The 25,109-nt window shown below is 41.0% G+C and overlaps 1 protein-coding gene across 1 annotated transcript in view; it reads left to right on the forward strand.

The window, feature by feature from the left end:
* Positions 1-25,109, forward strand: part of KCNK1 (potassium two pore domain channel subfamily K member 1) — a 156,016-nt gene that overhangs the window by 76,707 nt on the left and 54,200 nt on the right. The window lies entirely within an intron of this gene.

Raw genomic sequence — 25,109 nt, forward strand, 5'->3', positions numbered from 1 at the left:
GAAGTGCCACATTTTAAAACCACCAGAAATTGAGAGATCTCACTCTTATCACAAGAACAGCATGGGGAAATCTCCTGCTGTCCCCTCCCACTAGACCCCTCCCCTGACACATGGAGATTAAATCCACATGAGATTTGGGTGGGGACACAGAGCCAAACCATATCAGATAGGTACACAGTCTATGTAATATTTTCCAAAAATCATGCCCCATGTATACATTAATCCTGTGTTTTATTCATAACAAATGATTAGTACAGATCTGGCATTGCTAAAAACAGATAAGGATTCTCCTGCTAATAAATACTGTTTGCATGTTTCCTGGGAGTTCTGTTATTATCAAGTTTATAAGGGGAATGTGAGTAGGTGAACCCCTTCTTCCTTGGACATACCCCTAGAGAGGGCAAATAGATAGCACAACTGCTGCCTATTTCTTTACTTAATTTTCACATATTAAATCAAGCTTATATGCCTAGAGTAGGCTGCATTTGACCATGATGTATTGTTATTGTTACATTTTTCCGGGTTCTGTTTGCTTTTTTCAGCTTTTATTTTTAAATTGGAAAAGTTGCAAAAATAGTATAGAGAGCTCATGTAAACCCTTTCACCTGGCTTCCCCTAATGTTAACAACTTAGCCATCATACAATGATAAAAACCAGGAAATTACCAATTGATATGACCCTAATAAGTAAACTATAGACATTATTTGAGTGACACCAGTTTCTCCTTTTGTCCTTTTTCTTTTCCAGCAGCTAATCCAGGATCTCCCACTGCATTTGATGGCTGTATCTTCTTCGTTCCCTCTAATCTAGGACCCTTCTTCAGTCTGTTCTTGTCTTTCACGACCGTAACACTTCTGACAAGCACTGGTCAGCTGTTTTGGAGAATATCTCTTAATTCACATTTTTCTGAAGTTTCCTCATGATTATAATGACATTATGCGTTTTGGGCAAAAATAATACAGAAGTGATGTTGTGTTCTTTGGTGTACATGATCTCAATATGTCTCATTACTGTAGTGTTGTCCTAGATAACGTGGTTAAGTGGTGTCCATCAGATTTTGTTACTGTAGAGTTACCATTTTTTCCTTTTGTAATTGATAAACATATGAGAAAGAAACTTTGAAACCATCTTAATAGCCTGTTTTTCCTGTTTTTCCTCAGATTTTCACTCACTGATTCGAGCATACTTAGGAGGATGTTGCACGCTATTACTTTGGTGTATTTCTGATGGTGATTTTCTTCACCATTTTCCCATCCACTGTAGGAAAAGGAATCCCTATTCTGTAAAGGCAGAAAGTTTAGCAGAATTTTTGTGGGAAACAGAATGTGTCATGCTGAATATATAACTCAGGAAATTTCAAAGCAAAGATTTGAAGGTGCTGCCTGGCTTCTTTTTGGCACTTGTAATATGCAAGAGGAGGGAGATAAATTGAGGAGAGAACAGTTCAACAACAATAATTAAACAAGACTAGGAGATTTTGAAAATGTTCAGCCTTTCCAGATGGCATTAGGTGCTAAGTGTCAGAAAAGACTGCTAAAAGTGTGGTGTAGAGAAAAGGCTGGGTGTGTGATTGACAACACAACTTTTTCTAAAACCACAGAAATATCAAGAGATCACACAAAAGGCCCCATCAAGAGATGAAGGGTGTGCCCCTGAGATCCTCTTAATCAACACAGAGGGCCTCTAGCAAACTTACAGGGCTATCCCTCAGCTATCTCAGCAGAGGCCAAAGGTAAAGAAGGGCTCATATAAAAAAAACATTGGGAGTGCAGGTTTTGTCGAATGAAACGAATCCCTGTGAAATAAATTCAGGATCCACAATGCTCTTGAGAAAATTGCTTCAGCAGAAACACTACCATCTTAGACAAAAAGGAAAAGAGAAAACGTAAAATGAAAGGGGATGTTGGATCCCCCCAAATTCTACTAGCAGGAAGCAGGCTGGTAAATAACTGCAAACACCAGCTACATTTTATGAGTAATTAAGGATGATTCAGAGGGTGGAGCTATGATTGCGCCACTGCATTCCAGCCTGAGTGACAGAATGAGACCCCATCTCTATAAAATAAAAATGAAAAAAAAATTAGTATTCCAGCACAAGGGACGGAGAAAGAGTGAGAAGGTGTGCACAGAGCCTAAAGGGTGGAGCCAAGCACTTAGAGGGCAGGGTTAAGAGCCTACAGGGTGGACTCAATCACCAAGAAGGCAGAGCTAAGAACCTGGGGTGTGGAGCCAAACACGACAAATGATTGTTCTCAGGCTGTGTTAGTCCATTTGTGTTGCTATAAAATAACACCTGAGACTGGGTAATTTATAAAGAAAGGGGGCTTTTTTGGCTGGCAGTTCCACAAGCTTTACAGGAAATGTGGTGCTGGCATCTGCTTTTGGTGAGGGCCTCAGGACGCTTACAATCATGGAGGAGAGCAAAGGGGGAACAGGGGATATCATATGGCAAAAGAGGGAGGAAGAGCCATGCCAGGCTTTTCTAAACAGCCAGCTCTCATGTGAACGGATAGAATGAGAACTCACTCATCACCAAAGGGGTGCTGAAGGGAACCACCCCCAGGATCCAACACCTCCCACCAGGTCCCACCTCCAACATTGGGGATTGTATTTCGACATGAGATTTGGAGCGGACACACATCCAAACCACATCATAAGCCTTGAAAAAAAAATTCGGCAAAATTCGGCATTTGTTTTGCTCTACTTCAGAACTTTTATAAGCTAGTGACTGCTTTTTACCTCCCATTTTTTCACTATTTGTGCTAGAATGTCTATAATTATCCTACACAAATCCCATCATATTATTTTTGGTGTGTTAGAGCCAGATAACTTGTCTCTTTAGTTCACAGGTCAGTGGATGGATTATACCCAGGGGACTCATTCACAGCTGGGTTAGATGGTTTGAATGAATTTGTGGACTTTGAGGTAATGCTATAATGGGATGAGACCCTGAGGAATCTTGGGAGAGTGTGAATGTGTTTTGCATGTAGGAGGAACAGAAATCAAAGTGAAGAGAAGTGAAGATGGCTTCAGAAGGCACTTCAAAGAAAGTGGGAGTAATCCTTTTTGTTAAACTCAGGTGATAACTATATCAGTTTCCATTCTACTGTTTTTCTTTATATCTTACACACGTAAATGCTTTTTACTTAATATTTAATGAAGACAATTTACTTTTAAAAAAATCAAAAACATTTAAAACTTCCAGTTCAGTCTCACTACTTAGTAGAGACTGCCAGTTGTTTGTCCACATTCAGTCTTTCTTTTCTCCATAGTGGTAGGTTGATAGCTAGGTTAGTGCACCTGTTACTATAAGTTCACCAGTGGCAGGGGAGTGAAAATGAAGATGTTGCTTTCAGGCTTGGACCTTCTCACTCCTTCCCCATCTCTTGTGCTGGAATACAGAATTTTGTTCACTATTATTATTATTTTATAGACATGGGGTCTTGTTCTGCTGCCCAGGCTGGAATGCGGAAGTGCAATCATAGGTCGCTTTAACTGTGAACTCCTGGGCTCAAATGATCCTCAGCACCATTTATTGAATAGGGTGTGCTTTCTCCATTGTTTATTTTTGTTGACTTTGTCAAAGATAAGTTGGTTGTAGGTGTGTGATTTTATTTTTGGATTCTCTATTCTATTTCATTGATCTATGTATCTTCTGCAGGGCAAAAGAAATAATTAACTGAGTAAGCACACAACCCCAGTCCCACATCTCAGACAGCATCCTCTTGGCCCAAAATCTCACCACTGGAGATGATGGAGATCACCTTAGAAAACATCGTCCCAACACAAGATCTCACCACTGAAGATGACTTTGCCCCCTGTGTCAGAGACTATTTTACCCTTAATAATATTGAGTCTTCCTAGCCATGAACATAGAATACCATTTATTCAATTTCTTAGAAATTTGATTCCTTTTATCAGTTTTATAGTTTTCCTTATACACAGTGTATACATATTGTGTTTAATTTGTTTCTAAGTACTTCATTCTTGTTGGTTCTAATGTAAATGGTACTGTGTTTATAAATAAATCTTTCTTAGTCAGAATTCATTTACTCTTTCATTCATTCATTCATGAAATGCAACAAACACATGTTATGATTTCTTAGCTCTCTTTCTATGCCTTGATGGGACACATTAGAAAACACAAAATAGTGTATTCACTAAAGCAAAACTCTGTATTTTCTCCAATTTAACCTAAATTAGGAAAATTCTCAACATTCCCAAATTCACGTTTAAAAACTAAAAGCAATGTTTAATTAATGGGCTAGTGAGGATTAAGAGAGAATTAGGAAAAACAGATAATATTTTCCAATAAAGTGTAATGGGGAGTTTATTTGTTCTTTTTTCATGACCCACCTTGCCTAGCCTGCTTTGCTGGGTTTTGACAACCTTATACATGTGTGTAATCTAAATCCCTGTGATGATATAGGAGATTATCATCACCCCAGAAAATTCTCTCATTCCCCTTCCCTGTCAATTTTCCTTTCATCTTCCCATGCTGTCGTGTGTCTCAGCCATCTCTCTTTTCCTTTACATTGCTGAGTAGTGTTCCAGTGTGTGGGCAATTCAGTTTATTTATTCATTCTCTTATTAATGGATACTTGTGTGGTTCCCAATTTTAGCTGTTATATAAGAATATTCTTGCCAAAGTCTTTGGGGGGACATATATTTTCATTTCTCCTGGGATGAAATGGCTTATGCCTATAGGTTAGGTGTGAGTTTAGTTTTATAGAAGACTTCCAGACCTTTTTCCAAAGTGGTTGTGACATTTTACAGTTCCACCAACAATGGTTGCTTTAGGTTCTTGCCAACATGTGGGTCTTCTTAATTTTAGCTATTCTGGTGGGTGTCAAGTGATAGCTCATTATCATTGTAATTTGCATTTTCTTGATAACTAATGATAATCAGCATTTTTTCTGTGCTTATTGGCTATTTGTACATCTTCTTTTGTGAAATGTCTGCTACAATCATTTGGATGTTTTTATTGGGTTGTTTTATTATTGATTTGTGGGCTTTCTTTATGTGTTTTAGATGTCGGTTCTTTGACAGATATTACACTTCGTGAACATTTTACCCTTATCTGTAGCTTGCCTAGCTTCTCAACAGTGGTAGCTTTCCTAGTTTCTTAACAGTGGCTTTTGATGAAGAAAAGTTTTAATTTTTATAAAGTATAATTTTAAAATTTTTTAGTTTTTACTTTTATTTTATGGTTATTGCTTTCTATGACCTAGGAAACTTTTGCCTATCCCCAAGTGTATTGTCTAGATTCTCCAGAGAAACAGAACCAATAGGGTGTGTATGTGCATATATGCATATGTGTGTGTGTGTGTGTGTGTGTCCATATATATATATATATATAGTTTAATTTTTTTCTAAGTACTTCATTTTTGTTGGTTCTAATGTAAATGGTACTGTGTTTATAAATAAATCTCTCTTACTCAGAATTCATTTACTCTTTCATTCATTCATGAAATGCAACAAACACATGTTACGACTTCTTAGCTCTCTATGCCCTAGTGGGACACATTTTATATATATATACACACACACACATACACACACACACATTATATTATATACATTTTACATACATATATAAATCTTTCTTCATATATATATATATATATATATGGGGGAGAGAGAGAGATTTTATGGGATTGGCTTTCATGATTGTAGAGGTTGACAAGTACAAAATCTGCAAGGTAGACCAGCAGGCTGGAGACCAGGGAAGAGTTGATACAGCTCAAGTCCAATGGCAGAGATAGTCTGGAGGCAGAATTATTTCTTCTTCAGTGGACCTCAATCTTTTATTCTAAGACCTTTAACTGATTGAATGAGGTCTACCACACTATGGAGGGTATCTGCTTTACTCAAAGTCTGCTGCTTTCAGTCTTAACCTTATCTCAAAATACCTTCACAACAACATCTAGACTAGTGTTTGACCAAATATCTGGGTAAGGTACTGTGGCCTAGTCAAGTGGATCCATACCATTAAAGATCATACCAAGTGATGAAGAGATTCTCGATTCTCCTGTTTTCCTTTAAAAGCATTATGACTTTAGCTTTTATATTTAGGCATATCATCTACCTCAAATCTATTTTTGTATATTGTGAGAGATAGAGATTGAGTTTCTTCTTTTCTTTTTTTTCTTTTTTTTGAGACAGAGTCTTACTCTGTCGCCCAGGTTGGAGTGCAGTGGCATGATCTCAGCTCACTGCAAGCTCCGCTTCCTGGGTTCACGCCATTCTCCTGCTTCAGTCTCCTGAGTAACTGGAAATACAGGCGCCCGCCACCACGCCTGGCTAATTTTTTTGTATTTTTAGTAGAGATGGGGTTTCCCCGTGTTAGCCAGGATGGTCTCGATCTCCTGACCTCATGATCTACCTGCCTTGGCCTCCCAAAGTGCTGGGATTACAAGCGTGAGCCACTGCACCTGGCCTGAGCTTCATTTTAAAAAATATGGATATTGGCCAGGCATAGTGGCTCACACCTCTAATCCTAGCACTTTGGCAGGCCGAGGTGGATGGATCACGAGGTCAGGAGTTTGAGACCAGCCTGGCCCACGTGTTGAAATCTTGTCTCTACTAAAAATAAAAAAAAAAATTACCCAGGCGTGGTGGCACGCACCTGTAATCTCAGCTACTCAGGAGGCTAAGTCGGGAGAATCGCTTGAACCTGGGAGGCGGAGGTTGCAGTGAGCCAAGATCACGCCACTGCACTCCAGCCTGGGCAACAGAGCAAGACTCTGTCTCATTAAAATAAAAAAAAAAGATATCTGGATATTGCAATACCATTTGTTTTAAAATACTTTCTTTTTACATTTAATTGCTTTGGCTCCTTTGTCAAAAAGCAAATAACTATATAAGTGACAATCTTTACCTGGTTCTCCATTCTGTTCTTTGATGTAATTGAAATATTTTTGTACTCCTTAATCAGTTCTATATTTATGTGTCTTGTGTTTTATTTTGTGTTTTCAAAATTTATTTGTTTCAGAGACAAGGTCTTGCTTTGTTTCCCAGACTGATCTTGAACTCCTGGCCTCAAGTGATACTCCCTCCTAAGCCTCCCAAAGTGCTGGGGTGACAGGTGCAACCCACCATGCCTGGCTTGTCTTGTGTTTTAGAAGCTTTCTATAACAGACTTTTGTGGGAGGGTGGAATGCTGGCTGAATCTTGGAAACTGAGCAGATATTAGTAAGCTTTTTAATTTATGACTATATCTTTAATGAAAATTTGTATAGGATTCAAAGAAATATTTATTCAAGTTGAAATGGACAGCAAGAGGACAATAATAAAAATCAGACTGAATTTAGTAAAATGCCTGGCTGAATATCAACTCAGTTTGGTAGTGACGTAGCTATCATTTCATTCTTCTTCACTGTTCATATTTCTATCGGATTTCCACAACAGGACGTTTACACATAATAATCATGGATTGTCTAAATCCAGTTCCTATATAATCTTTATCTTAAAATTTCTGTGGACTTGACAAATTCAGACAGGAGTTTATAGATAAGAGTGATGTGACTATTATTGCAGAATGAATTAAAATCATGTTTAGGACAAATGCACTTTTATGCAATAGATTGTGGTTGGTTGGAATTAAATACCTAGTAAAAGAATTCTGGCTAATATTACTGTAATTAAAGAGCACAGATATAGGTAGGTGTGCATATATACACATATCTAAGTTATATAAAGGACTTTATTAACCCTTAATACAGGATATTTGTACATACATAAATATGCTATTATCTTACATGAAAAGCTACAAATCCTATTGATTGTATTTCTGTTTATTGTTAATATTTCTAAAACATTTGGAGAAAATGATATCACTTTTATAATGCATTCTTTGTAAGTTTCTCATGACAGAAAGGTTGTAATCTCGGTTGGTTTTAAAGCACAACCCATGGAAATGTCTGTACTAGATGAGTTTGTTGATCATGGGCTGATGAGATTTTGACTTTAGGACCCCTCTCTTCATTTCCTCATATCATCACTTAAATTCTTTAAAAGAAAATCATCAATCGATTGTGAAAGGTGGAATGCCAAAACCTGCTAGAAATCTTGAATGTACACTATTTTGAGGTGAAAAATGGAGATAGATAGATAGATAGATGATAGATAGATAGATACATAGATAAAACCACGATTAGGAACACTATAAGCACGCATTGAGGTGATGCATATTGGCCGAATGTTCATGCTTTCGTATGAATTATCTCTGTTAACTTTACAGAGAAATACAGATGTGAGGACGATCGTCATTGTCACTTCAGCAATGAAATAAATGACAAATTATACTGATAGTTTAGACTAATGTTCAACATAGATGGTTAGTAAAATGGGAAGGTGATTTCTTGCTTCTGATGAAGAGGCCCAATTTTCTGGACAAAGATACTTGCAACAGTAATTTCGCAAGTGAAAATTTTACACATATAAATTCAGCATCAAAGTTTCCATGGTGATATTTCATCAGTCTCCTGATGCATAACACATGTTTAATCATTTTTTTTTTGTTGTTATGTGAACCAGCTGACCACAGTATATATTTATAGCATTTCAGATTGTGGAAAGAAATCCCTCAAACTGGGTATGATATGACGCTGGGGCGGAGGTGGTGGGAGGAGAGGAGTACTTTATTCTTGTTTACCTTTAACTCTAGAAAAAGCAACTAAAGGAGAGGACAGAGTTTGCATTGTTTATTTAACACTTAAATGACTATGGCTGATGAATAAATATACAGCAATAATGCATTAGTTGATTATAGCTGGATTTAAGAATTTCTTGGGCAGGTTTTCAGGTCTCTTAGTTGTTTTTCTCCCTTCTCTCTGGATGACAGGTTTCCTCTAGGAAACGAGCTGTGGAGCATGATCTAGACGTGGAGAGGAGTGTCAGCCAAAGAATCAAGAGTCCAGGTGCAGGCTGGGCATGTTGGCTCACACCTGTAATCCCAGCACTTTGGGAGGCCGAGGCAGGCACATCACCTGAGGTCAGGAGTTCGAGACCAGCCTGGCCAACATGGCAAACCCCTGTCTCTACTAAAAATACAAAAATTAGCCGGATGTGGTGATGCACCCATAATCCTAGCTCCTGGGAAGGCTGAGGTGGGAGAATCTCTTGAACCTAGGAGGTTGAGGTTGCAGTGAGCCTAGATCACACTATTGCACTCCGGCCTGGGAGATAAGAGAGAAACTCTGTCTCAAAAAAAAAAAAAAGAGTACAAGTCCAGATTTTTGATGTGTGTTTGTATGAGCCTTACAGGTTACCTATTTTGAAAAAAGGATAAAAAATTAAGAAGGAGAACTGGAGATATTTTTCAGGCAGCACAGAGGAGTGTGTATCAAAGAATGAGCTTTAATTGTCATATTTTAGATGAACATTACTTTGACCCATGTAATTGCAGGTAGAACACCATTCTACCTACAAAAACAACAATAGCATATGAGTCACGTGAATATTGTAAAATACAAAATACTTACTAAAAAGCTCAATAAAGATTTGGGGTCATTACAAGTTGATCATGATGTATATGCTGAGTCCCTAATCGACATCTGTTTTGCTTTAAGGGATGAACACTTTGGATGGTTTTACTTCTTATAATTCTGGCCAAGTATGTTTAGATGAGATTGAAAACAACTATAAAAACCTTCCTTCTTCCCGGGTCTCCAAACACGTTAAGTGCCAAGTTCATTCTAAGAGTTGCTCATTCAGGAAGTTTCTGACTTTGTAAAATCTGGATTGAAAAGGCAGTTACTCTCTCAGAATGGCAAAAATCTTAGAAGCCCTGACGGAGGCCCATCAGCTCCTATTTTTCAGAGACGACTGTCGCCTTAAACAGACTTTAAGTGTGCTCATTGTTTCCAGTGCAGCCACCACCCTTTATCACTCTCGTGATTGATTATCTGTCGCTGTCATCTGCGTTCACATGGTTTTCAGAAAAGAACAAATATATTTCTCGGTGATTTAAAAGTCCTTGAAAGATGACAAAGTAATAGTGACAGGAAGCTATTATTACTAAACTCTTAGGTTTCATTTTTAAATATATCACCCTACGGCATCATAATCATTTTACGTGTTTCACAGTAACTCTGTCAATATGTGCTGTGACTTTGCAGTTCAAAGGACAGGCCCTTCGTGACAACGAAAGAGCATTGAACTAAAGGTGCCCTTGAAAAATGATTTCCAAAGTCTGAGTTTACTCATGTGTAGAAATTGAATAATGCTGCCTGGCCTGCTTAGTTATTGTAATGAAATTATAATAATGAATTTATCTAATGAATTATTTCATGGAAATGATCTACAAGCTTTAAAGCAGGAAATAAAAATGAAGTTATTTAAGAAAAAAAGCAAAGAGAAAAGTGAAGCATTTAAAAGAAAAATAAGTGCTCTGAAATTAAGTGACTGGGACATCTAGAATGAAAATTTCTAGTGTGCACCACGCATTAAGGGAATATAGTAGCAAAGACCAGCCAAGGTTGGTGTTTGGTTTATAGTGACATTATTTCTGAAGTTGAAAGTGACCCTGTTCTTGCATCCAGTAGGGCCTGGGGAAAGACTAGGTGAGGGAGTAGAGGACACTGGATCAGTGAGCAGAAGACACAGCCTGCTAGCCAGGTGGACCGTGGCCAGGGCCACTCAACCTTGACCCTCAGCTATACTTCATTCAAGCTACCACAGTTGACTTTGAAACCTCAAGACCAGTTCATTCTGGGTGGCAGCATTTTTCTGTCTTGCTCACCTTGCAAAATGAAGCTCTCTGTATATCCCTCCTTTCCTCTGCTCCCACTTGGAGTTTCTTCTGGGCTTCCTCTCCTGTAACTAGAGTTTCCATGGCTCTCCTCCTGTGAAAAGTTTTTTATGTACCCTCTGGGACTCTTTAGTCAAATCCATTTCACCTACTTCTGCACCTATGCCTACACAGAATACCTTCTACCTCTTTCCTTCCTGTAGCTTGGTTGTCCTGGAATAGTCCTGGCATCCCGTGGAGGAGGATGCTCATTTGACTACCCCTTAGGGCTGCAGATGGGATTCGCACGCTCCTCAAGTCCTTGAATCAATTTTCAAACAATTGCCCTTCCTTTCTTCAGTAAAAAGACCCTCAATTGGCCAGGCACTCCTGACCACAATATTTCTTCTTTCAGCTACTTTCTCCATCATCCACTAACCTCCCACTCACTCCTGAGACCCTGAAGATTTCCGCTCTTGGCAAGTTGACTTCCCCTCTCCCAGTCCAGGCATTGTCATGCATCTTCAACGTGGGTAAACAGAACACTAGACTTGCAGCCTCTCTGGTGACTTTCTTCCCTCCACTTTGGCAATAGCTCACTGCTAGAGACGGCCATCACCCAGGACTCACTCCACTCTTCTGAACTAAGTATTCTCCCCTACGACTACAGCTTCCTAACCTTTCATCTTTCATTCCCATCTGCCAACTATAACCAGTCTCCCACCACATGGAAACCAGCAGCTGTGTAATTCTTCCGTTTCCTTCTGATTTAGTAGCTCTTCACTGCCTTTATTTCCTTCTCTATGCAGTGTAGACATTGTAGTCCATTATTTTAACTAATCTCCTTTTAAAGATGCCTATCAATTCACTAGTTCCTTTACTCTTCCCCTCACCTAACAAATCTCTATCTTCACGTCACTCAAAGAACTGACAACTGCTGCAGAAAATGGCAAAACTGGGCCGAGCGTGGTGGCTCACACCTGTAATCCCAGCACTTTGGGAGGCTGAGGTGGGCAGATCACAAAGTTAGGAGTTTCAGACCAGCCTGGCCAATATGGTGAAACCTCGTATCTACTAAAAAATACAAAAATTAGTCGGGCGTGATGGCGGGCGCCTGTAGTCCCAGCTACTCGCGAGGCTGAGGCAAGAGAATCGCTTGAACCCGGGAGGCAGAGGTTGCAGTGAGTGGAGATCGCACCACTGCACTCCAGCCTGGGCGACAGAGTGATACTTCATCTCAAAAAACAAAAACAGGCTGGGCATGGTGGCTCAAGCCTGTAATCCCAGCACTTTGGGAGGCCGAGACGGGCGGATCACGAGGTCAGGAGATCGAGACCATCCTGGCGAACACGGTGAAACCCGTCTCTACTAAAAAATACAAAAAAAAAAAAAAAAAAAAAAAAAAAAACTAGCCGGGCGAGGTGGTGGGCGCCTGTAGTCCCAGCTACTCGGGAGGCTGAGGCAGGAGAATGGTGTGAACCCGGGAGGCGGAGCTTGCAGTGAGCCGAGATCCCGCCACTGCACTCCAGCCTGGGCCACAGAGCGAGACTCCATCTCAAAAAACAAACAAACAAACAAACCAAACACAAACAAACAAACAAACAAACAAAAAGGCAAAAAAGAAAGTGGCAGAACTGATGATTACCACTACACACATGCAGTCTCTGACTCAGCGGTGTTCTCAACACATCTCAGCATTCTCTTTTGTTTCTTGTCAGTTTTCTCTCCCATTTATCTTTCCTCAAGCTCTCTGTTTAACCTCTTTTTAATCACTGTTAGCAATGATCTACCTCCTGTTTCATAGATAAAATGGAAGCTACTGGGCAAATTCCAGTTTCCACTTCCCACTTGTTCTCTGTGGTAGACATGGCTTGCTTATGTTGCCTACATTTCTTTCTTATTCTTTTTATGAGAGCATCCTGCAAGAGATTTTCAGCCAAGGAGAAGAGATGCAGAGATTAAAAAGGTGCCTTACAAGCAAGAGTCATGATGCCAAATGAATGACCACCCTAAGCATTGCAGGAGTTGAGGTCAGAAGTGAAAGACATGTAGGGAACCTTTCCTGGAGGAGACAGGGAACTCGGACTGGGGATTACCAGAGGAGAGAAGGACAGTCATTGCAGGCAGAGAGATGCCTCAGCACGAGGAAGAGTGGGAATGTACATGGAGCTCTTGAAGATACAGAGGCCATCGCTAAGAAGTGCTTGGCCAGAGGATGAAAGACAGCAAAGGCAGAGGCGAAAACAAAGCAAAGCCAGCTTTGCTCCCACTGAATTCTTTTTTTTTTTTTTTCCAGACACTGTCGCCCAGGCTGGAGTGCAATGGCATGATCTTGGCTCACTGCAACCTCTGCCTCTTGGGGTCAAGCGATTCTCCTGCCTCAGCCTCCTGAGCCCAAGTAGCTGGGACTACAGGTGCCTGCCACCACGCCCAGCTAACTTTTGTATTTTTGGTAGAGACAGGGTTTCCCCATGTTGGCCAGGCTGCTCTTGAACTCCTCATCTCGAGTGATCTGCCCACTTCAGCCTCCGAAAGTGCTGAGATTACAGGCATGAGCCACCACGCCCGGCTGCTCCCACTGAATTCACACTGAACAACCGCCCACTTGGCCTCTTCCTACTCTTGGCCTCCTCCTAATCCCTCCATGTATTCATCCCACACATATTTATTTCATGCCTACTCTGTGACAGGCACCACATACAGTGCTGGGATTCCACACTGGCAAAACAAAACAGCCCTTCCTGTTTTGTAACTTTATAAGGGAAAAATTTGTAGAGTACTTATTCTGTGTCCAACATTGTGCTAAGTACTTTACAAGCATACCTCCTTTATCTTCACAATCCTAAGAGGTTGGTATGATTATCATTGCAGTTTTTACAGAAAGAGAAACGGAAGCTCAGAAAGGTTGTTTCAGGCCGGGCGCGATGGCTCAAGCCTGTAATCCCGGCACTTTGGGAGGCCGAGACGGGCGGATCACGAGGTCAGGAGATCAAGACCATCCTGGCGAACACGGTGAAACCCCGTCTCTACTAAAAAAAAAAAAAAAAAAAAAAAAACTAGCCGGGCGAGGTGGTGGGCGCCTGTAGTCCCAGCTACTCGGGAGGCTGAGGCAGGAGAATGGCGGGAACCCGGGAGGCGGAGCTTGCAGTGAGCTGAGATCCAGCCACTGCACTCCAGCCTGAGCCACAGAGCGAGACTCCATCTCAAAAAAAAAAAAAAAAAGAAAGGTTGTTTCATTCTACAAAGGCTGCGCTAAGAGTAGGTGGCTGCAAGTGGTCGCTGAGCCTAGATGATCCGGCTTAGAATGCCAAGCTCTCAGTTTTCGTATTAGCCTGTTATTTGTCTACTCAGTTTTGCCATTATCAATTGTCTGTTTATATTCTCCGACCTTTATTATTTGTTAAGGACACAGCAGGCATTGAGAATTAAACATCTAATGGAAGAATTTTGCCTTCCACTGCGTTAAATAGAACCCAAAATATCTTTTTTTATACAGCTGACCCTTGAACAACGTAGGAATTAGGGGCACTGACCCTTTATGTAGTCAAAAATCTATATATAACTTTTGACTCCCCCAAAACTTAACTATTAATATCCTATTGTTGACCAGAAGCCTTACCAATGACACAGTCAATTAGCACATATTTGGTGTTTTATATGTATTATACACTGAATTTTTACAACAAAATAAGATACAGAAAAAATGTTATTAAGAAAATCATAAGGCAGAGAACATGTATTTACTATTTATTAAGTGGAAGTGGATCATTTTCATGTTCCTCCAGGGGCTAAAGAATGTGTGGCATACAGGACTGGAGAAAGCGAGGTGGTAATAAGTAGTACTTGCAGAGTCAGATAATTGAAACTAAAATTTTGGAGGAGTTGCAGTTACTTGTCATTGCAAGGAGTATAATATGACCATTGTAAGCAATGGGTGATGGCAAATGATGAAAACAAGGTGATTGGAGGAATGAGAATCATGAACTGACAAACTGGAATATTGGGAGGATCACCGAGATCAATATTAGGATCACTGAAGAATCAGCAAATGAGTGGCTACACTGGATGACAGGAAGGAAGAAGCTAAAATCTTCAAAGTCTGAGTGGTGAACGTCGATGAGGTAGAAAGAGATCTGGAGATGACCAACAGGTGGAGGAGCAAAAGGATCTAGTCTGAAAGCATGCACTTCACAGCTGAGGTGGGGGAGGCTTTTAGGGAAGAGAAAGGAAGAGTGGTTTGGAAACAAAAATGAAGAGGAAAGGAGGACATTCCCACCTGTAGGGGCAACGCTGTGAGGACTTTGAGAAAAGAACTTTGACCTGAGAAGGCTACAGGAGAAGTAATGCCTTCCTTGGAGGGAGAACAAGGAAGGGTTGGTCTTGCTGTCTTAGGGGTGGCAGAGGTGGAAGAGATGAAGGAGGTGGAAGGGGAGGCAGGAGAGGTGGGCACACTTGGTGCAACTTTATGGACATGTCTCATAATTTCTGTCTGTCTTTTGCTTTTCCATTTCTCAAAAAGTGATTCTCTTGCTCGAACCTGGGAGGGTGAGGTTGCAGTGAGCCAAGATTGTGCCACTGCCCTCCAGCCTGGGTGACAGAGCGAGAGTCCATGTAAAAAAAAAAAAAAAAAAAAAAAAAAAAAAAAAAACTGTATGGTACCAGTCCTTCTTCTGCCATTTGCTTTAGTTTCAGTGCCTATATCATAGATAGTCCATGTCATACCAGAAGCCAAAAATGGTCTTGAATAATCAGAATACGCCTGCCAGATGATCTAACGTCAATTTGTTTTCTGGCACTGCACTGTTTTTTCTAAGCCTTGTTTCTCATCATCTGGCACTGGTTTGGAAGCATTCATCTGCATCAAGCCATCGTCTGTTAATTCCTCTGGTGGGGTGTCTATTAGCTCTTGAATTCCTCCAAGATTCACATCTGGAAACCCTTCACCCCTGCCCCCCCCCCCCACCTTTTTGCCATCTCCACAATCTCTTTTATGATTATTTTGATTGGCTCTATCATAAATCCTGGCAAGTCATGTTCAACATCTGGACAGTTTTCCCCAGCATAAATGTATTGTTTCAGACTTGATGGCTTTCATGGTTTTCCTGTAATAACAATGGCATCTCCAATGGTATAATCCTTCCAGACAGAATAGATGATGTTCTGTCTATCAGGGTTCTTTTCCACAGCATTGACAATCCTTCCACAGAGTACTGTGTATAATGAGCCTTAGGGGTCCTTATGACCCCCTAATCTAGGGACTGAATTAGAGACATTGTGTTTGGGGGCAATTAGACCATTTTGATGTCTACCATGTTGAATTCAGGGGATTCTGGGTGCCCAGGAACACTGTCCAATATCAAAAGAGCTTTAAAATGCAGTCCCTTACTGGCAAGGTATTTCCTGGGTTCAGGGACAAAACTGATAAAACCAATCCAGAAAAAGCATTCCCACTTTTCAGGCCTTCTTGTTATATAACGAAAAGACCAGTAGCTGGTGTTTATCTTTTCCCTTCAAGGCTCAGGGGCTAGTGCCTTTATAGATAAGGGCAGTCCTGATCATAAATACAACTGTATTTGCACAAAACAGTAGGGTTATCCTATCCCTTCCTGACTTAAATCCTGGTGCCTGCTTCTCTTCCTTACTAATAAATGTTCATCCTTTGTGGCATTTTTTTTCCAGAATAAGACACTTTTATTTAATGAAGGTCCTGTTTAGGCAGATATCCTTTCTCCTCCATGATTTCTTTACTTATGTCTGGGAACTTGTCTGCTGTCTCTTGGCTGATAGAAGCTGCTTCTCCTGCTATCCTGACCTGTTTTAAACAGAAACTCTTTCCAAAATTATCAAACCATCCTTTGCTGGCATTAAATTCTCCAGCTTTAGACCTTCACCTTCCTTTTTCTTTAAGTTGTCATATAATAACTTTACTTTTTATTAAGTCATATTAGACCCTATAGGAATGCCTTTCTTATTGCAATCCTGCACCCACATAAAAGCTGCATCTTCCTTTCTTCCTTCCTCCCTCCCTCCCCCTTCCCTTCCTTCCTCTCTCTGTCTTTCCTTCTTTCTCTCTCTCTTTCTCTTTCCCCTTCTTTCCTTCCTTCCTTGTTTTTCCTTCCCTTCCTTCCTTCCTTCCTTCCTTCCTTCCTTCCTTCCTTCCTTCCTTCCTTCCTTCCTTCCTTCCTTCTGAAACAAGGTCTTACTCTGTCACCCAGGCTGGAATGCAGTGGCATGATCTCAGCTCACTGCAACCTCTGCCTTCCAGGCTCAAGCTATTCTTTCACCTCAGCCTCTGGAGTAGCTGGGACTACAGGCTCAGCACCATGCTCTACTAATTTTTGTGTTTTTTTGTATGAAGACTGAGTTTCACCATGTTGCCTAGGCTGGTCTTGAACTCCTGGACTCAAGGGATCCATATGCCTTGGCCTCCCAAAGTGCCAGGATTACAAGCATCAGCCACTGCACTCAGCTGCTACATTTTCAATATAAGATAAAATCATAGTTTACATAAAATGCAAGATTTTCACACGTGCCAGTTTAACTGCAGAAATGGCTTTATAAATTTCCTTCTCTTTTTTTACAATGGTCCTCATGCTTGATTCTTTTATCTTGAAATGGTGGGCAAACACAGCTGCAGATCTCAATCTATGATACGTATTAAGCAATTCAGCTTTTTCTGGTAATATCATGAGTTTTCTCTGCTTCTTGTGAGCACTCCCAGCATCACTAGTGGCACTTTTTATGGGCCCCATGGTGCTAATCAAGGTTTATTATATTGCACTACACATGATGAAAAATATGTGAGACTGTGAGATCACTTTTTACTGCAATATGCCATTTACTGGAGAGATGAACTGCTCACGCAGAGATGACTAGCATCATATGGCATTTTCAGTGTTTGATACTCCCAACACTTGAGCTCACTGCAATAGCAACAGGAGGTGGCTACACGATTTTTAACTGCATAAATTTAAAATTTAAATTACAAAATTTTTAATTGCATAGAATTCACTCTAGTGAGTACTACAGTGAATTTTATGAAATTATGATTTAATATTGCATCTTTACATTTGTTTACATTTCTCCCAATTGCAAATGATGCCATATATGGTCTAAGTGTCTGTGTGTGCAACTTTTAATAATTTTTAACTTTTAATATAATAGTTTGCATATATTTTATGGTAGTAAGTGATAAAATAGACTAGTATCTACATGTATGTTATGCATTAATAGCATACCTACATTTTTCTTAACTGAAAAATATTTCTAGACTATGCACCTCATCAGTGAGATTTTCAAACTGTTGTAGTTCTCTGATAATTTTTCCAATATACTTATTGAAAAATATCTATATATAAGTGGACCTGCACAGTTCAAACTCGTGTTGCTCAAGGGTCAACTGTATATGGAGAATCCTAGAATCCAATAGAGCAGAATTACTCTGCAAATAAATCATTCCCTGTCTAGAACTCCTTGGTCATGTCCTGTGCTAAGAGGCAATTTCCTCACATTAAATACAATAACAGATATTTAGGCATAAGGACAGGGTGGTTGACCATGGTTCTACAGATATTTCCCACTGAACAATGTACTGCTGCCTGAGGGAAGTGTAATTATTGTGAATAATTATTAATTAAAAAATGAAAAATAATTACTCCATACATAGCACAGGAAAGAATATTATAGAAAATAAAAAGAACTAAGAGATGCAGTAATTAATTGTACAATTCAGTTTTATTTTTAATGTTTTTCCTGATGACAAAAATAATATATATCCACTGCAGAAAATTTGAAAAATATTCAAAGGTACACGAAAGGAAAGTCATCTATATACTCTACTATTACCCAAACACAACTGCTAGGAGCTAGTTTTATTCCTATGCAGTTGATTAATAATGCAGATATCGTTTAATTTTGTAATAACCAAATACAAATATTTTACATATTTGAGATTCTACAGTTTTGCTTCAATAGTCTTTAGACACATCTTTAATGTGTTTCCTCCTAAGAGTGTACAATCTAGTGGAGAGACAATACATGTGCTCATAAAAATAATAGGCTAGGCGCGGTGGCTGAGGCCGAGGCGGGCAGATCACGAGGTCAGGAGTTCGAGACCAGCCTGGCCAACATGGTGAAACCCCGTCTCTACTAAAAATACCAAAATTAGCCAGGAGTGGTGGCGCGTGCCTGTAGTCCCAGCTATTTGGGAGGTTGAGGCAGAAGAATCACTTGAACCCAGGAGGGGAAGGTTGCAGTGAGCCGAGATCATGCCACTGCACTCCAGCCTGGGTGACAGAGTGAGACTCTGTCTCAAAATAATAATAATAATAATAATAATAACAACAATAACAATAATAATAAGGAGGTGCATGTTAGGGACCTAGTGACTCAAACAGAGAGCATGTGTAGCTGAATTCAGATGGAGGAGAGATGGGTTTTTGCATGTTTACATAGTTAAAGGTAACTGAAGTGCCAATTCAAATGGGATCTTGAAGTAAGGGCAAGTTCCAGTGAAACTGGCACTGAGAGGGAAGGAACAGAACTGTTTTAGGATCTAAGGGAGGTGCTAATGTAGCAAACTCAAAACCGTATGGAGTGACTGTTTGCAGATCTCATTCAGGCCCTAGAGTTCAGCAGGATGAAGTGGTCAATTCCAGTGTCCCCAGATCTGAAAATTTTTGTTCTGAGTATACAGGTTCTTGAAAAGATAAAAAGCTGACCTTCAGCATCAAACTACTCTCTGCTGGAAAGCTTCCTGAGGCTACACAGTGCCCTGTGTTTTTACTGCTGACACAAATCACATGCAAACACAGTGGTTTACGAAGTGTATTGTCCAGTGTTGTCAAAGAGCTTACAGCTCAAGTGCTGTCATCCAGGTGTCAGCCCAGTGCCCATAAGACTCAGTGCACGGATAATAACCAGCAGCCAGGGCTAGACTGCTCCAGTAGGCAAAAAGGATCATCCACCTTTTGTGTTCTTTCTCTTTTTCAGCATCAAGGCCACCACCCCCGACATAGTCATGGTCTGAAATCATGGGAGCAAACAAGCGTGGGTGAGCCCATTCCAAGCTGCTGACACATATGGTCTGTTTGCGAGAAAGCAATGAGGCAGCTGAGTGAATACTGAGATGACCATCTCACTTCAGCACGGAAATACTCTGAGGCCAGGGAGGGTGGGGGAGTGCATGGCTGGGCTGGGGACACCTTCCAAATATGCATGACAGGACAGAGCAGTGGATGGCATTGGAATACCCTCAGCTCCTCCCCCCGTCATTTGATCTGTTTCTCATCCATCTTTCTTCACTTGCTTCTAGGAGAGCCCTTTCTTCTTTTCCTTCCGCTCCTTACCTCTCATACCCATGGAGTATGTGTTGAATGAGAGAGGAGCAGGGACCAATTATGATTTAATACTCACAGGCAAAGTGTGATTGGAAGGCATGGGTAAGAGACAGTGATGAAGGCAGGACCATCACTCAGGCCACCAGTGGACAGGCCACCCCGGGCCTGTGTGGGCAGGAAGAGGACATGGAAGGGCATCATCTGTCACTGCTGCCTCCAGGCAGGCCCTGTCTAGAGGCTGAGCCCTGATCTGCACGCCTCAGAGCATAGCCATCTTACCACAATAAGAGGAGTTGGCAACACCCTTAGCCAAAGGTTACAGAGAAGCTGAGCGCCTGCTCCATCTGTGTTCCCTGACACTTGGACGTAGCACCATTGGGGAGTTAGAGGCTCAGGGCTAGAACATTCTGGGCATCCCTGCTTGTGAATCCAAAAATTTTCAGAGGCATCTCAGGGTGACTTTTTACTTCACTTGGTTCATTATTTCCCTCTCCCTCCCCTTGACCTTGTAGATGCTGGAACCGTAAAATCTCAGACTTGGAACGAATCTTAAATGACATCGGCTACATGCTCTTCGTTCTACCTCTTTAATTTGTCGTTGTTTGCCTTTGGCTTGAACACTCATGACAGGGAGCTCACTGTTTCTAAAGGCAGCTCATTCCATCGATAGTCAACTCAGATGAATAGAATGTTCTCTCGTATGGTGAATTTTAAATATTACACTCTGTATCTTCCACCCATTAATCTTAGCACTGCCCTTTGAAGACATGCAAAATAAACTCACATTTTTTTTTCCCTGTGTAGCTACCAGATCCTCCTAAGTTTTCTCTTCTCAGGGAAAGCACTTGGAATCCTCCAGCCACTTCTCTAAGCAGAATTTCCAGACCCATCACCAGCCATGTGCCCTGCATCTGGGTCTGTGCCAGGTCTTTCAGGTTCCTTGTGCTGTGCCCCACCTGAACCATCCAGCACTCTCTTGAAATGGTGGCTGTCTGCTTCTTCAAGGGCCCCATGTCACAGATAGAGCCTGGGAGCTCAATGGCTGGTGGGACAGCTTCAGCTCGCTATTAATGCATGTGGCGCCTCTGTCCATCTGAATGTTCACTTTTCTTTTTTTAGAATTTCCATAAAATACACATAACATAAAAATTAGCATTTTAACCATTTTAAGTGTACAGTTCAGTGGCATTAAGTACATTCACATTGTTATGCAATCATGGCCACCATTTACTTTCAGAACTTTTTTCATTTTGGACAACTGAAATTCCACACCCATTAAACAATCGATTCCCCCTTCGCTTTTCTCCCAGTCCCTGGCAACCACCTGGCAATTCACTTTCTGTTTCTATGAATTTGACTACTCTAGGGACCTCATACAAGTGGAATCGCACAATATTCGTCTTTTTGTGAGTGACTTATTTCACTTAGCATAATGTCCTCAAGGTTCATCCAGTGTAGAGCAGGTGTCAGAGTTTCCTTCCTTCTTAAGACTGAATACTGTAGAACTGTATGGATGTACCATAATTTTTATCCATTTATCTGTGGATGGACACTTGGGTTGCTTCCACCTTTTACTTATGGTGAATCATGCTGCTGTGAACATGGGTATACACATATCTGTTCAAGTCCCTGCTTCCAATTATTTTGGTTACATACCCAGAGGTGGAATTGCAAATGCTAACCTTTTGTGCTTGTTGCTGATTGACGGGATTTTCCCAACCCTGTATTTGTGAATTTCACTTTTTGATCCCACGTTCCTATAGAACCACTGTCTCTACAAATTGTTCGCATCATCTCAACCTGTTGAGCTCATGAAGCCCATTGATGCTCAAGTATCATACAACACAGTAGTGATCATTTACATCATTAGCTCTACATCCGATTAACTTGCAAGACTCTGTGCCAAGCTCAAAGTTTGTTTCTCAGAAAGCGTGGTCACCAGTCCACAAATTATGTCGGTTAGAGGGAACACTGATGCAGGAAGCAGAAAGGAGCCATGGCCTCTTCCCCCACTCTCTTCACTCCCCTACTCCTACTCCCCTTGCTCCCCGCTTTTGTATCTCTGTACTCTTCACTGAGTTTTCTTCCATATTCCCATTCTCTTCTAAAACATGCTTGGAGATAGCGTGTGGCATGCTAGGTGGGGGTGAGTCAGCAGAAATGTCAGCCTGTATGGTACCTTTAATCTGTGTTGGGAGGTCCAGAGAGAAGTAGCTAGTCAGCAGTGAGGTACACACAAATCATGTGGGGTAAAGATTTCAAACTTTAAAAGAAAAAAAATCTAACATTTCTGAGATTGCTAACTTCTTTGAAGACAGGAGCATCTGTCTAGGGCAGTGGCCCAGGACGAGGAAGGCAGGCAGCCAACCTGTATTATCGGGATTCCTGTCAACTCAGAGAGCCAGAACCACAGAAGTCTTTGCATTTCCCAGCCCCACATCCAGGCTCCACTCAACCTATCTCGCCCTGCAGGATCGGATCTATGCCCCCATCAGACCACTTCCATGATATTTCCAGTTTCTACTTGTAGTCTGAGGATCACATGATTTAAAAATATTTGGTATCCTTGGCCTAGTTGTGATGTAGAACTGGGGCAGAGTCTCAGCCAGAGAAGTGAACTATGAAGAAAATGGCAAATTTCTCTGAAGAAAACTTCTAATAATAATTGTTAAAATTCCATGTAGTCAAGATGCATGTTGTTCCAGTTATCTATTATTGTATAACAAGCTAGCCAAAATCTCAATGGCTTAAGACAGCCATCTGATGATACCTCAGGATTCAGGCAGAGCTCAGCTGGGAGTTCTGTTCCTGGGTAGATAGACAGAGGTAAGACACCCGGTGGTATTCAGCAGGTGGATGCCCTGGTTTGAGAGTTGAAGATGGCTGCACTCATCTATCTGGTGTCTTGGTGAGAATGATAAGGAAGCTGGGCTCCACTAGGCTGTCAGTTGAAACACCTACATGTGGCCTCTCCAGCATGGCAGCCTCAAGTTAATCAGACATCTTATGTGATGGCTCAGGGCTCCAAGAGAGGAGTGTTCCAGTGAACAAAGTTGGAGGCTGCTGGCCTTTTATCATCTAGCCTTGGAAATTGCCTAGTATCATCTCTGATATACTCTGTTGGTTGAAGTAGTCACAAGTTTCAAGGATAGGGGACACAAACCCTACCTTTTGGTGAGGGACTGTCAAAGAATTTGCAACCATATTTCAAAGCGGCCACACACATGTATGTATATTTGAGTGTGATGATATAACCACACCTACACCTGCAGTTCATCACAAGTACCCCACACAATCTGGCATTCAAAGGGTTGTATGGCTTGGGAAGAGGAACTCACATCCTGTGGGGGCATCAGACGTTTCATGAGTGAGCCAGGTCCTGAAGGATATAAACTATGTTACAGATGAAGATGGAGGAGGAACTGTCCAAGCAGCAGGAATCAGGTGAGCAGAGACATAGGGTGAAAAATGCTCATGAGAGGCAGGAGGAGAATTCTGAGGGTCTGCTGCATCGGGGGGTAGCCTCAGGAATGAAGAGGTCTTTGAACAGGGCAGATAGGCAAAGATCAAGAATAGGAGAGGGCAAGCAAGGGTTACGGAGCAGGACAGGGAAGGGCGTTGTAGGATGGAGACTTGAGGGAGAAGGAGGAATCCAAGTCCTGAAAGAGTAGGGCCCTTGCTGATGGGGGAGGATTCCCAGAGGCGGAAGGACTGTGAGTGGTGAGTGCTTCCTTTCACCTTGAAAATAAGGAGGTGCATTTTTCCTTGGGGGTAAGAGCAAAGGGAAGAAATGGCTTAGTGATGAGTAAATTCTGAAGTACAGAGAAGTAAAGTGGAGGGCTGGCTTCAATCTTTTGAGTAATGTAGGAGGTAAGGCTATTGACTAAAAGTGAAAAATCACTGATACATATGTTAGACATGTGCATGAGTTTCTATGAAAATACAAAATATGACTTGTTTAGAGAACTTCAGTAAAGTAGACAAATGTTCAGGTAGGTGTTGGAATGATTAATTGTACAATTCAGTTTGTTTGTTTTAAATGTTTTTCCTGATTACAAAATAATATGTATCCACTGTAGAAAATCTGAAAAATACTAAAAGCTACAAGAAAGGAAAGTCATCTATATACTCCACTATTACCCAAAGACAACTGCCAGGAATTAGTTTTTTAACTAGGAATTAGTTGATTAATAATGCAGCTGTCGTTTTATTTTGTAACAAAATACAAATATTTTACATATCTGAGACTCTACACAGTTTTGCTTCAATAGTCTTTAGACACATCTTTAATGTGTTTAATGTCTATGTGGTATCCATGTTGTAGAGATGACATAACTTATTTAACCATTCTCTATTTTGGAATATTTAGATTGTTCTGAGTCTTCATTATTTCATCTCTACAGTGTGTGTGTGTGTGTGTGTCTCACATGTGTACGCACTATGTTATACAACTACATGCATGTATATATAGATATCGTCTATGAGCAGTCTTTGTAAGTAAGTGTCTCTCTGATTGTTTTTTCTTAGGACGTGTCACTGAATCCGAACAAATAAACCCTTTCAAGGTTCTTGAGACGTATTGCTAAACTGCCTTTCCAGAAAGGGTGTACCAATTTTATGTTCATCCACAATCAGGCAGCTCGCCGACCCTTGTCCACATTTTTGTCACTTTAAAAAGAAGTGACACTTGGGAAAGCTCAGTTTCTTCTGGTAGTTGACACATTTGGGATGTTTTTTCACCATAAAACCTAAGGTCACGTTTTAGAAAATTTGAACTCAGAAATAGGACTTCTCTGAGACTCTCCTTTTCCCTCAAGTCCTCTTTGTGAGGGGGATGGGTGGGAGAGAGGAGACTGATTCAAGGTGCCTTCCAACTCCGAGGTTCTGGTATTTTCACCATCATTACTGGCACCAGATCGCTCAATCCTTAGGCCAATAAGACAAAGAAGGAAAGTATTTCAGCGCTTGCTGTTTTGTAATAGTGGCTTCGATTAGGAGAAAATAAGTGGGAAACAGGAGTAGCTCGGACAGGGGGCTTG

This window comes from Macaca thibetana, chromosome 1 (genome assembly GCF_024542745.1).
Source record: "Macaca thibetana thibetana isolate TM-01 chromosome 1, ASM2454274v1, whole genome shotgun sequence".
NCBI lineage: Eukaryota > Metazoa > Chordata > Mammalia > Primates > Cercopithecidae > Macaca > Macaca thibetana.